This window comes from Lithobates pipiens, unplaced genomic scaffold (assembly GCF_037356315.1).
Source record: "Lithobates pipiens isolate NorthernLeopardFrog02 unplaced genomic scaffold, aLitPip1_a1.2 Scaffold_28, whole genome shotgun sequence".
NCBI classification, from domain to species: domain Eukaryota; kingdom Metazoa; phylum Chordata; class Amphibia; order Anura; family Ranidae; genus Lithobates; species Lithobates pipiens.
This window is the reverse complement of record NW_027507789.1, coordinates 52429526-52441219: the sequence shown is the minus strand read 5'-3', so window position 1 is coordinate 52441219 and position 11694 is coordinate 52429526. Positions and strand designations below refer to the sequence as shown.

At 43.8% G+C, this 11694-nt stretch overlaps 1 pseudogene; it reads left to right on the top strand.

The window, feature by feature from the left end:
- The first annotated feature begins 2018 nt into the window (after positions 1-2018).
- On the top strand, positions 2019-2100 carry LOC143937539 (U2 spliceosomal RNA; annotated as a pseudogene).
- Positions 2101-11694: the final 9594 nt, after the last annotated feature.

The window sequence follows — 11694 nt, the reverse complement described above, 5'->3', positions numbered from 1 at the left end:
ATTTGTATCTTTTATATCCGACAAAAGTTTAACTTTAAAGTGGTTGTAAACCCTTACAACACACTTTCACCTACAGGTAAGCCTAGATTAAGGCTTTCCTATAGGTACTGTAAATACAGTGCCTTGCGAAAGTATTCGGCCCCCTTGAACTTTTCAACCTTTTGCCACATTTCAGGCTTCAAATATAAAGATATAAAATTTTTATTTTTTGTGAAGAATCACCAACAAGTGGGACACAATTGTGAAGTGGAATGAAATCTATTGGATAATTTAAACTTTAGCAAATAAAAAACTGAAAAGTGGTGCGTGCAAAATTATTCGGCCCCTTTACTTTCAGTGCAGCAAACTCACTCCAGAAGTTCAGCGAGGATCACTGAATGATCCAATGTTGTCCTAAATGACTGATGGTGATAAATAGAATCCACCTGTGTGTAATCAAGTCTCTGTATAAATGCACCTGCTCTGTGATAGTCTCAGGGTTCTGTTGAAAGTGCAGAGAGCATCATGAAGACCAAGGAACACACCAGGCAGGTCCGTAATACTGTTGTGGAGAAGTTTAAAGCCGGATTTGGATACAAAAAGATTTCCCAAGCTTTAAACATCCCAAGGAGCACTGTGCAAGCGATCATTTTGAAATGGAAGGAGTATCAGACCACTGCAAATCTACCAAGACCTTGCCGTCCCTCTAAACTTTCAGCTCCGACAAGGAGAAGACTGATCAGAGATGCAGCCAAGAGGCCCATGATCACTCTGGATGAACTGCAGAGAACTACAGCTGAGGTGGGAGAGTCTGTCCATAGGACAACAATCAGTCGTACACTGCACAAATCTGGCCTTTATGGAAGAGTGGCAAGAAGAAAGCCATTTCTCAAAGCTATCCATAAAAAGTCTTGTCTAAAGTTTGCCACAAGCCACCTGGGAGACACACCAAACATGTGGAAGAAGGTGCTCTGGTCAGATGAAACCAAAATCGAACTTTTTGCCCACAATGAAAACGATATGTTTGGCGTAAAAGCAACACAGCTCATCACCCTCAACACACCATCCCCACTGTCAAACATGGTGGTGGCAGCATCATGGTTTGGGCCTGCTTTTCTTCAGCAGGGACAGGGAAGATGGTTAAAATTGAAGGGAAGATGGATGCAGCCAAATACAGGACCATTCTGGATCAAAACCTGTTGGAGTCTGCAAAATACCTGAAACTGGGACGGAGATATATCTTCCAACAAGACAATGATCCCAAACATACAGCAAAATCTACAAAGGAATGGTTCACAAATAAACGTATCCAGGTGTTAGAATGGCCAAGTCAAAGTCCAGACCTGAATCCAATCGGGAATCTGTGGAAAGAGCTGAAAACTGCTGTTCACAAACGCTCTCATCCAACCTCACTGAGCTCGAGCTGTTTTGCAAGGAAGAATGGGTAAGAATTTCAGTCTCTCGATGTGCAAAACTGATAGAGACATACCCCAAGCGACTTGCAGCTGTAATCGCAGCAAAAGGTGGCTCTACAAAGTATTAACACGAGGGGGCCGAATAATTTTGCACGCCCCACTTTTCATTTTTTTATTAGTTAAAAAAGTTTCAAAAATCCAATAGATTTTGTTCCACTTCACAATTGTGTCCCACTTGTTGGTGATTCTTCACAAAAAATAAAAATTTTATATCTTTATGTTTGAAGCCTGAAATGTGGCAAAAGGTTGAAAAGTTCAAGGGGGCCGAATATGTTCGCAAGGCACTGTATCTCCTAAACCTACATGGTTTAGGAGATATTTACAATTCCCCCGTACGAGGATTTCTTCTGTGATTACATCAGCGAATGCCCACTTTAGAAGGGTCACGGCGTGCCGTTTTCATTAAACGACATGCTGTGACTGGTGGCTCCCGTGCGCATGCACGGGAGTGACGTCACACTAGGGTGACCAGATGTCCCCGATTTCAGGGGACAGTCCCCTGATTGAGGACACTATCCCCGGTTTTGTCCCCGGATTTGACTGGGGCAATTTTCAAAGACAGTTATCGCTTCTCGGCCTTTTGGCTAAGATCAAGTGTAGTATCTGTTCTTATCAGTTGCCAATGGGTGGCGCTAGTTTACCATCCCTGCTCTACGGCGAGGTGGAGTAGGGGTGGCGGTTGCTATGCAAAGCCTGTTGGTGTAAAGGTGACCCGGACTGGTTTGTAGCCGGTTCGGGAAGCCTCCTGATGGGGGCGGAGAACCACTGGTCGGCGCCAGGGGAGGGGACCCTGGCAGACCGGCTTGGATTGTGGCAGCTTTAGCCCCAGTCAGTTTTTCGGGAGGGAACGCTTAGCTCTTCTGTTCCAGCAGAGGGGCGGCCGGTACCTTTCGAATATAAATTAGGTAGGAGTGACGGGAGTGAGGGTTTGACCTGATGGCAAAGGGTCTCACTAAGCTCGCTGATCTTCATGCCTTTCTGGCTGTGGTGGGGGCTGTCGTGGTCTGGGCTGTCGGGGATGCTTTTGTTGGAAAGCCCATGGTGATGTGCCCCTGGAGTGGCAGTCCAGGGGTGCCTTCTTTCACTGTGCGTCAGCACTTTGATTTAGGCACCTAGGTCACGTCACCATTACACGCTTTTTTTACACCTGCCTCTAGGGCCCGGCTTTTTGGCTAGGACCAGAGGAATTTTTGATTCCTGGCCGGAGGGCCCGCCATTGTATTGCACAATGGCCACTTTTCACTCTCCTCTTCACTATCCCTTCCTCACTTTTTATTTATTTTATTTGTGTGTGTCTTGTCACAGTCTGTCACTGCACGTTTGATGAGTAGGGTGTCGGTCCTCGGACCAATCCTGAAAGTCTCTGGGAGAGCGGACATAGGCCTTCTGGCTTGGTCCAATCTCCATGAGGGGGGGCCTACCTTCGGGGAAGCCCCCACAGTACCAAGTACCTAGGAGGTTCTGTTTCGGCAGTCCTCCCGGGGAAAGGAGGTCTTCCGGTTTCGTCCGGGGACCACTTGTTGAGTCTGGTACCTCAGTCCCCGTCTGGAGCTTAACGCCCCCGGGGATCAGGGTATGGTCCTTCTTTTGGAGGACATCAGGCACCCGTCTGCACTTTTTAGTGTTTCACTCTTTATGTGTGTGCACTTTTTTTATGCACCGGGTGGAAGTTTTTTGGGTGTGTTTGCACGCCATGGGCTTTTTCAATAGAAAAAAAAAAATTTCAAAGACAGTGCACAATAATAAAAAAAAAAAAAATCTGAATTACACACCCCCGCTCCTACTAGCTTAAGGGGGTGTATTTTTTTCCATTTTCTGTGTCCCTTTCTGATGATGTGCTGGTCGGAGCGGATGGACCATTTCTTCAGTTTCCGGCCCATTCAGCTCTGCTCACATGTTATTCTGCCTTGGCTCAAATCCCAGCCAGCCGCCTGCCTGCTTATCTCCTTGCCTTCTTCCAGCAGAGTTATTTTCCTCCGCTCCCCGCCCAGCAGTAACCGGGGCCTGTAGAGCGAGACCTGAGAGGCTGGGAGGCCGGCGGAGGAGACGGGCAGAGAGAGGCAGCTGTGGGGAAGCAGATCCAATCGTGGCGCCAGTGCCTTCAACACAGGTGTGCTTTAGGGGTGTCTGTGAATAGACTACATTGCACCGTGTCTGTCTCTCTGGCATAATGGATGGTATCAGAACTTACAGGCAGCGGGGGGCACTTATTGGTCATAAGTTAACAAAATCAGCACCCAGCAGCCATGTTATGTGACACACTGTGACAGAGCCAGCCATAGCCATGATAGAGTGCCTGCTGCCTGTGAGTTATCATAATGCTGATAATCTTAACCAGTTGCCAATCACCTGATAGCAGATTTACGGCTATAGGGTGGTCACGCTGCACAGGATCACTTATATACGTGATCCTGCATTTCTGGGCGTCAAAGCCAATCAGCAGGTCCGATAGACTCGCCTAGTGGTCTGCCTATGTAAACAAGGCAGTTCGCCATTCTGTTAGTATGGAAGACATTGATCCCGTGTTCCTGCAAAGCAAGTACAGGGATCTATGTTTTCCCTTAGTAAAAGAACCTCCCCCACAGTGAGAAAACACTTGTAAGGCACACATTTAACCCATTGATTGCCCTAAATGTTATCCCCTTCTGAGCCAGTGTCATTAGTACACCAACAATACATATTTTTAGCACTGAACACTGTATTAATGTCACTGGTTTCCACAAAGTGTCAAAAGTGTCACTCAGTGTCTGATTTGTCCACCGCAATATTCAGTCCCACTAGGAGTCGCTGATTGCTGCCATTACTAGTAAACTAGTAAAAAAAAAAAAAAAAAAAAAAAGCGTCCCCGGATTTCATTTTAAAAATCTGGTCACCTTACGTCACGCACCCCCGGCCAGTCCGTGACCCCGGAAGGAACGCTTCCAGCTGGCAAGGAAAATCGGGAACATCGCTGGCTCCTGTGTCAAGTAAGTGACACATAATGGACTACTATGCGATGCATAGTAGCCCATTATGCTTTGCCTTTGCAGGGAAACAGAGGAAGTAAACCCATCAGGGTTTACTTCCTCTTTAAGCTTTACTTATAAATATGTAGGCATTGTTGTTCCGAGTTAGAGTAATGAATGACCATTACCATAAACTGCTTCTAGTTACTTCATGTGCATGGGCACAAGTAGAATACAGTATTTTCTGAACTGAGATCAACTGTGTGCCAACATCACTTAATGGGTAATTGTGTAAGTATTACCTGTTTTATTACTATTCCCCTTCCTAAGCAAGGACTTTGAAGGATACATGTGCTTGCTCCATATTATTGTAGGAACTATTCCACTCGCTCCAGTAATAGCTCACAGACACTAGAGGGAGCAGTGATTTCAGTGATGGAGTACTTGTGTCCTTTTCTATGAGAATAATCCAGTCTTCTCTTTGGATGCAGTGTACCACCTATTTGAAGGACCACAAGTGGTCCGCAAACCAGTTTCAAAACACTTGACGTGGATGAAGAAGTTCCCCCAGAGTTGTTTAAAATTAGATTGTCCCTCATCCTGTATTATGCACATGATGTGCATTGTTTCTAGTCCAACCCAGAGTATCAATAAAAGCTGGTTTGTGACATTTTAATTATTACCGCATCATAAATAACACTATTTGGTTCAAAGTGAATGCCTTCTAAATTACAATTTTTTAAAATATAAAATTACGTAAATTCTTTTGGGAAGGGAGAGCAAGCAAGTTGTCAATGTGTTGTGTTTTGTAAGCCGACAGAGCGAGGTAACCTGGGGTCTCAACTGTCATTAGTTCTCAGGCTAGTGATTAGTAGCAGCTTAATAAGGCTGTGAGTTTTGCATTCAGATGGTGTCTGTACACAGAAAGCCTTCCTGTGCTCATACAATGGGACTTTGTGTAATAAAGTACTCCTCTGAAAGCTGACCATTAACCATTTCTGTTGCGCTGGTCAACTCTTTAATTAAGGAACACAGGCAAAAAATGACATTTTAGTTACTCGACAACTAGATCCTAAAGCCACTATTTACCAAAAGTCATTATAAAATATACTGTATGCATGAAAAGATAGAATGTCATCAATGTGATTCAATGATGACAATAAAAAGCTATGTATCACAAATATAGTTATACAGTATATGCGGTAAGCAAATATATATATCAATTGTGCAAAGATAAAAACACGAGTGTATACAGACTCTAAAAGCACGCGTTTTTTCCCCCAGAGACAGATTGGCCTTTAAAGAGGAAGTAAACCCTGATGAGTTTACTTCCTCTTTGATTCCCTGCAAAGGTAAAGCATATTGCATAGTGTCACTTACCTGACACAGGAGCCAGCGAAGTCACCGCTGTCCCCTGTAGTCCGGAGCATCCATCATCTCGGTGGGTCTCGCTGCTCCAGCGCTGTCATTCGACGGAACCGCAATGGCGTCACTCCCGCGCATGCGCACGGGAGCCGCCACTCGCGGCATATCGCCGTTGCCAGCGGCACACTCAGTGCGCCTGCGTGCCGCTGTCTACGGCGCATGAGCCGTAGACAGCGGTGCCTGTGTTTTGGCAAATATCTCCTAAACCGTGTAGGAGATATTTCTTGGATCTACAGTTAAGCCTTAAAGGGGTTGTAAAGTAAAAAATTTTTTTTTTTTAAATAACAAACATGTCATACTTACCTCCACTGTGCAGCTCGTTTTGCACAGAGTGGCCCCGAACCTGCTCTTCTGGGGTCCCTCGGCGGCTGTCTCAGCTTCCTCCCGCAGGTGCTTCTCACGTTAATGCGCGCTCCCTCGCATTGGTGAGAAGCACTGCGGGCGCGCTCCCGTGATACAGCGAGCGGCTATAGCCGCCGGCTGTATCACAAGGCCCCGCCCCCCCGGCGCGCTGCGTCATTGGATGTGATTGACAGCAGCGCCAGCCAATGGCTGCGCTGCTTTCAATCCATCCACTCCAGCCAATCAGCGGCCAGGCTGAGCGGCGAAGGAGGACGGCGGGGGCGAGCGCGGGATTTTCGAGGGGTCAGGTAAGTAAAACGGGGGGACTGGGGGCGCCGGCAGTGTGAGATGTTTTTTCACCTTAATGCATAGAATGCATTAAGGTGAAAAAACATTTACCTTTACAACCCCTTTAATCTAGGCTTATCTGTAGGTCAGAGTGGTTTGTAAGGGTTTACAACCACTTTAACAGCCAGGGGGAGATGATGTAAAGCTTTGTGTTGTCCCATTTTGACAAATCTATCATAGGCATGCCTCCCAACTGTCCCTGATTTGGAGCAATGTCCCTTTGTCCCTCATTCCTCCTCATTTGTCCCTCATTTTGGTCTGATCTATATAGTCATATATAAAATGCACTTTTTATCTTTCAAAAATTGTTTTCCCAGTGCTAAACCTTTCATCCCATTATTAAATTGAAAACTTAAAAAGCCAATATAAAGGAATAGTAGTGGTAAAAAATAAAGCACTTTTGGATTTAACTAATATTTTTTTTTTGTACAATTCACCTTTAAGGGGGCGTGGCAGTGGGTGTGTCCTATACCTACATACATTTTCTAATAGGTGTCCCTCATTCCCATCTCAAAAAAGTTGGGATGTATGCATAGGGAGTATATGTGGATTAAAGGGACACGATTACCCAAATAAGATAAATACCAGTTATATATAGACTTTAGTATGTGTATAACACAAAGCACACTTTACCACAAAAGAATGTATGGCTCAAAATGATTTTATTTATTTTTTGCACAGTAAAAATAAGTTAGCTCTAATGATGCAGCAATTTTTATATACACTATTTTTTCAAAAGTATTGGGACGCCTGCCTTTACACACACACATAAACTTTAATGGCATCTTAGTCTTATGCCCCATACACACAGTCGGAAATTCCAACGGAAAAAGTCTGATCGGATTATGTGCTCTATTAGACTTTTTGCGTCAGAATTTCCAAACAGAAAAAGTTTGAGAGCTGGATCTAATATTTTCCGACAACAAAATCCAATCAGACTTTTTCCAATCGTGCGTAGAGAATTCCGAAGCACAGAGTGCCACGCATGCTCACAAAAAATTTGGAGGCTAAAGCTATTGGCTACATTGTACATTTTGTATGTCACCTCGTTCTGAACGATTGGATTTTCCGACAACTTTATGGGACCATGTGTATGCAACACAAGTTTTGGCCAAAATCCGTTGGAAAAAATCCGATAGATTTTGTGGTCACAATGTCCGACCGTGTGCATACCAAGACATTTTGGACAATTTCATGCTCCCAACTTTGTGGGAACAGTTTGGGGATGATGCCTTCCTGTTCCAACATGACTGCACACCAGTGCACAAAGCAAGGTCCATAAAGACATGGATAAGCGAGTTTGGGGTGGAGGAACCTGACTGGGCTGCACAGAGTCGTGACCTCAACCCGATAGAACACCTTTGGGATAAATTTGAGCAAAGACTGTGAGTTAGGCTTTCTCATCCAACATCAGTGCCTGACAACACAAATGCGTTTCTGGAAGAATGGTCAAACATTCCCATAGACACACTCCTAAACCTTGTGGACAGTAGGGAGGAGCCAAACACCCCCCCGGTTCGGTTCGCAACAGAACATGCGAACAAGCAAAAAATGTGTTCAAATATGCGAACACCGTTAAAGTCTATGGGACAAGAAAATAAAAAAAAATCAAAAGTGCTAATTTTAAAGGCTTATATGCAAGTTATTGTCATAAAAATTGTCAAAAGGCTACATCCGGCCCCAGGACCACAGTTTGGTGACCGCTGGTCTAAGGGATTGGAGAAAGCTTATACTCACCAGGCCCTCCACTCCACCTGCAAATAGTGCCCCCCCACGATCCAGCGGTGGAATGTTCCTGGAGCAGGGACCGGTCTTGTGCAGAAAGGATTAGGCAAGTATATCTGTTCTCTAACCCCCTAGATAAAAGCAAGCAGTTGACCCGGGCGGTGCGGGCACAGTCCCACTGCATAGGAAAACTTTTATTTTTTTTTGCCTGGAGTTGGACTTTAAAATTAAGAGCTCATTTGAATCTGTGTGTGTGTAAAGGTGTCTTTTTGTAGCAAGTGGTCATGCGTTAATGTGCATTCACATGTGTTATGAAAAGCACTTTAGTATTTAAAATGACTAGAGTTAGCAGCCATTTAACCAAGGTTAGTTAATACCTGTTCCCAAAGCATCAAATCCTATGCAACATATGTTTCGATATGTTGCCATTTATATCTATGGGCCTACCAACGGTGTAAACATGGAAAAAAAACTGACATGTGCTGGGATGGGAACGGACTACATTTTTTATGGGGAAGTTGGACACTGAAAAAAGGTAAATCCTTTTAAATACAGATTACAAGTAGTGTACAAATCTATAAAGAGAAAGAAGAAAAAATAGGGACATGTGCCAGCTATGCAACCACTTTATGTACAACACAGTGCACTATAAAAAAATAAATAAAAAGGGCACAGTATTAGGCTTGAAATTTCAATTACATTTAGTAAACCAATAACATAGGTAAGAAGCATAAACTGGTGTATTTAGGCTTTGTTCACATTTAATTTACAGTAATATAGTTTTAATTATTTATGTTCAATTTGTAACATATGTGCGGTAGTGCTCTACTGCAGTCTAAATCTGTTGCATGCAGCAGTTTTAATGCATTCTTCTTACAAAATGTTCTATAAATACACAGAAAACCAAGTTTCAGACTCTATATGTAGTTCCTATAGTAGAGTAGAATGAACAAACCACAAACTATTAGCTTATACGGGTATAAAGCCAAAGTATTAAGTATCCCAAAAAGTGACATGCATTTATGAAAAGCTTCTAAAATGAAACAACCAATAAGCAATAGCCAATTTATGTTGGGTTGCCACCTGTCTGGGATTCACCCAGACAGTTTGGGTTTTGAGTCATGTGTCCAGGTTTCAGGCGGACTGAAAACGAAACATTATTCAGACCGGACTTTGGCTCCCCAAGTAACCAAGATGGTCACACACAAATCTATTGCCTTCCCGGGAGCTGCAGGCAGCTGTCTGGGGGCAGGTGCGATGACGTCAGCAAGAGCAATTTGGCCACACCCACTGTTCGTTGTGGCACACTATGCGCACCACATTACTACTCTCCCTGGGGCACCCAAAGGTGTCTCAAGCAGCTAAAGTGTTCGGGTTTGGCTTGAAGAAAAAGGTGGAAACCCTAAATTTATGCCTGGTGAGAACACACATGCATTAAAGCACCATACAAACATAAATGGGCCTTAACTAGTATTTATAAACATGCAGCACTAATAAGCAGTAAAAGGTCAAAGAAATGAGCAGATCTAGGTATGAAACCTGTGCAGGCCAAAATTTTCAAAGACATTACTTCATTAGTTATAATAAAGAAACACACAAATGAAAGAGAAAAAAAAAAGATTATATATATATATATATATATATATATATATATATATATCACACACACACACACACACACACACATGCCAACCTTGCAACAATAATTAATAATTTTCTAACAATGTAGTGTTTTCATGTTAAATTATTCACAAATACCAGCATAGAATCCTCAATATGAACAGCTTCATAACAAGAGGAACATTTTAGATGATATTTTGGATTATATGTACTACACACAGAATTAGTCATATTAGCACAGTACCCAATCTGTGGAAATGTGGCCAGTTCATCATCATCGTTCCAGCCGCTCCAGAAGGCTCTCCTCTTCTGATCTGTCCTCTTGCCGATTATCTTTAGTGACTTCCAGACCCTGCAATTTATAGATACTCGGGTCACACATCTTCCACTTCTCAAAAGCATACAAAAGAATGAATAAATTAATTTACATGTGTTCTTCACACCTATTAAGTAACTTGACCAGAAACCTTTTTTAACCTTTTTCAGGTCCAGGTTCATTAGCATTAGCAGCGACACGTCTGGTTTATATTTAAATGGTCCTTTGTTGTCTGAGAGACACAGGTACTGTGTATTTTGTAGATTGACACACTTGGGTAACTGAGGCATAAATACAGTGCCTTGCAAAAGTATTTACCCCCTTGGCATTTTCCGTGTTTTGTTGCCTGGAATTCACATGGATTGTTTGAGGATTTGCATCGTTTAATTTACAGAACATGCCCACAACTTTGAAGATTTATTTATTGTAAAGCAAACAACAAATAGGACAAAATAACAGAAAAAGGCAATGTGCATAACTATTCTCCCCCCTCAATACTTTGTAGAGCCACCTTTTGCGACTATCACAGCTTCAAGTCGCTTTGGATAAGTCTCTATGAGCTTGCCACATCTTACTGCTGGGATTTCTCTTCACAACCATGCACATAGCATAGCTTGGAGCATCACACAGCTCTTCACAACCATGCACATAGACAAGGAGGATTATTAGGCTCTTCACAACCATGCACATAGGCCAGGAGGATCATTAGGCTCTTCACAACCATGCACATAGGCCAGGAGGATCATTAGGCTCTTCACAACCATGCACATAGCATAGCCAGGAGGATCACAGCGGTCTTCACAACCATGCACATAGCATAGCCAGGAGGATCACAGCGGTCTGAATCACAACCATGCACATAGCATAGCCAGGAGGATCACAGCGGTCTTCACAACCATGCACATAGCATAGCCAGAAGGATCACATAGCTCTTCACAACCATGCACATAGCCCTAACCAGGAGGATCACACAGCTCTTCACAACCATGCACATAGCCCTAACCAGGAGGATCACACAGCTCTTCACAACCATACACATAGCATAGCATAGCCAAGAGGATCACGCAGCTCTTCACAACCACGCACATAGCCAGGAGGATCACACAGGTCTTCACAACCATGCACATAGCCAGGAGGATCACACAGGTCTTCACAACCATGCACATAGCCCAGGCCAGGAGAATCACACAGCTCTCCACTGTTATGCGAGTGTGTGTGGAGGTAAAGCAGTACCTGGTTTACAGGTAGATTAGGTACACCCTAATATTCTGTTCCCTGTGTGTTAAACACTAGTCTTATTAATGTTCTGCAATGTTTAATACAAACTATAGCAGAGATTTCTTAACAATTGTGTGACCATAGCGACTAAAGATGAGACCCACTGGAGCCAGACCCAGCATGTCTACTGCCCGGATGACACAGGAGGGGAGGAGGAGGGGGAGTTGCTAGCTTACAGGGCCACGGGGCTGGTGACGAAGAGGGGTTTACATCAGTGCGGCGCCACCCGGAGGGGGGGGTA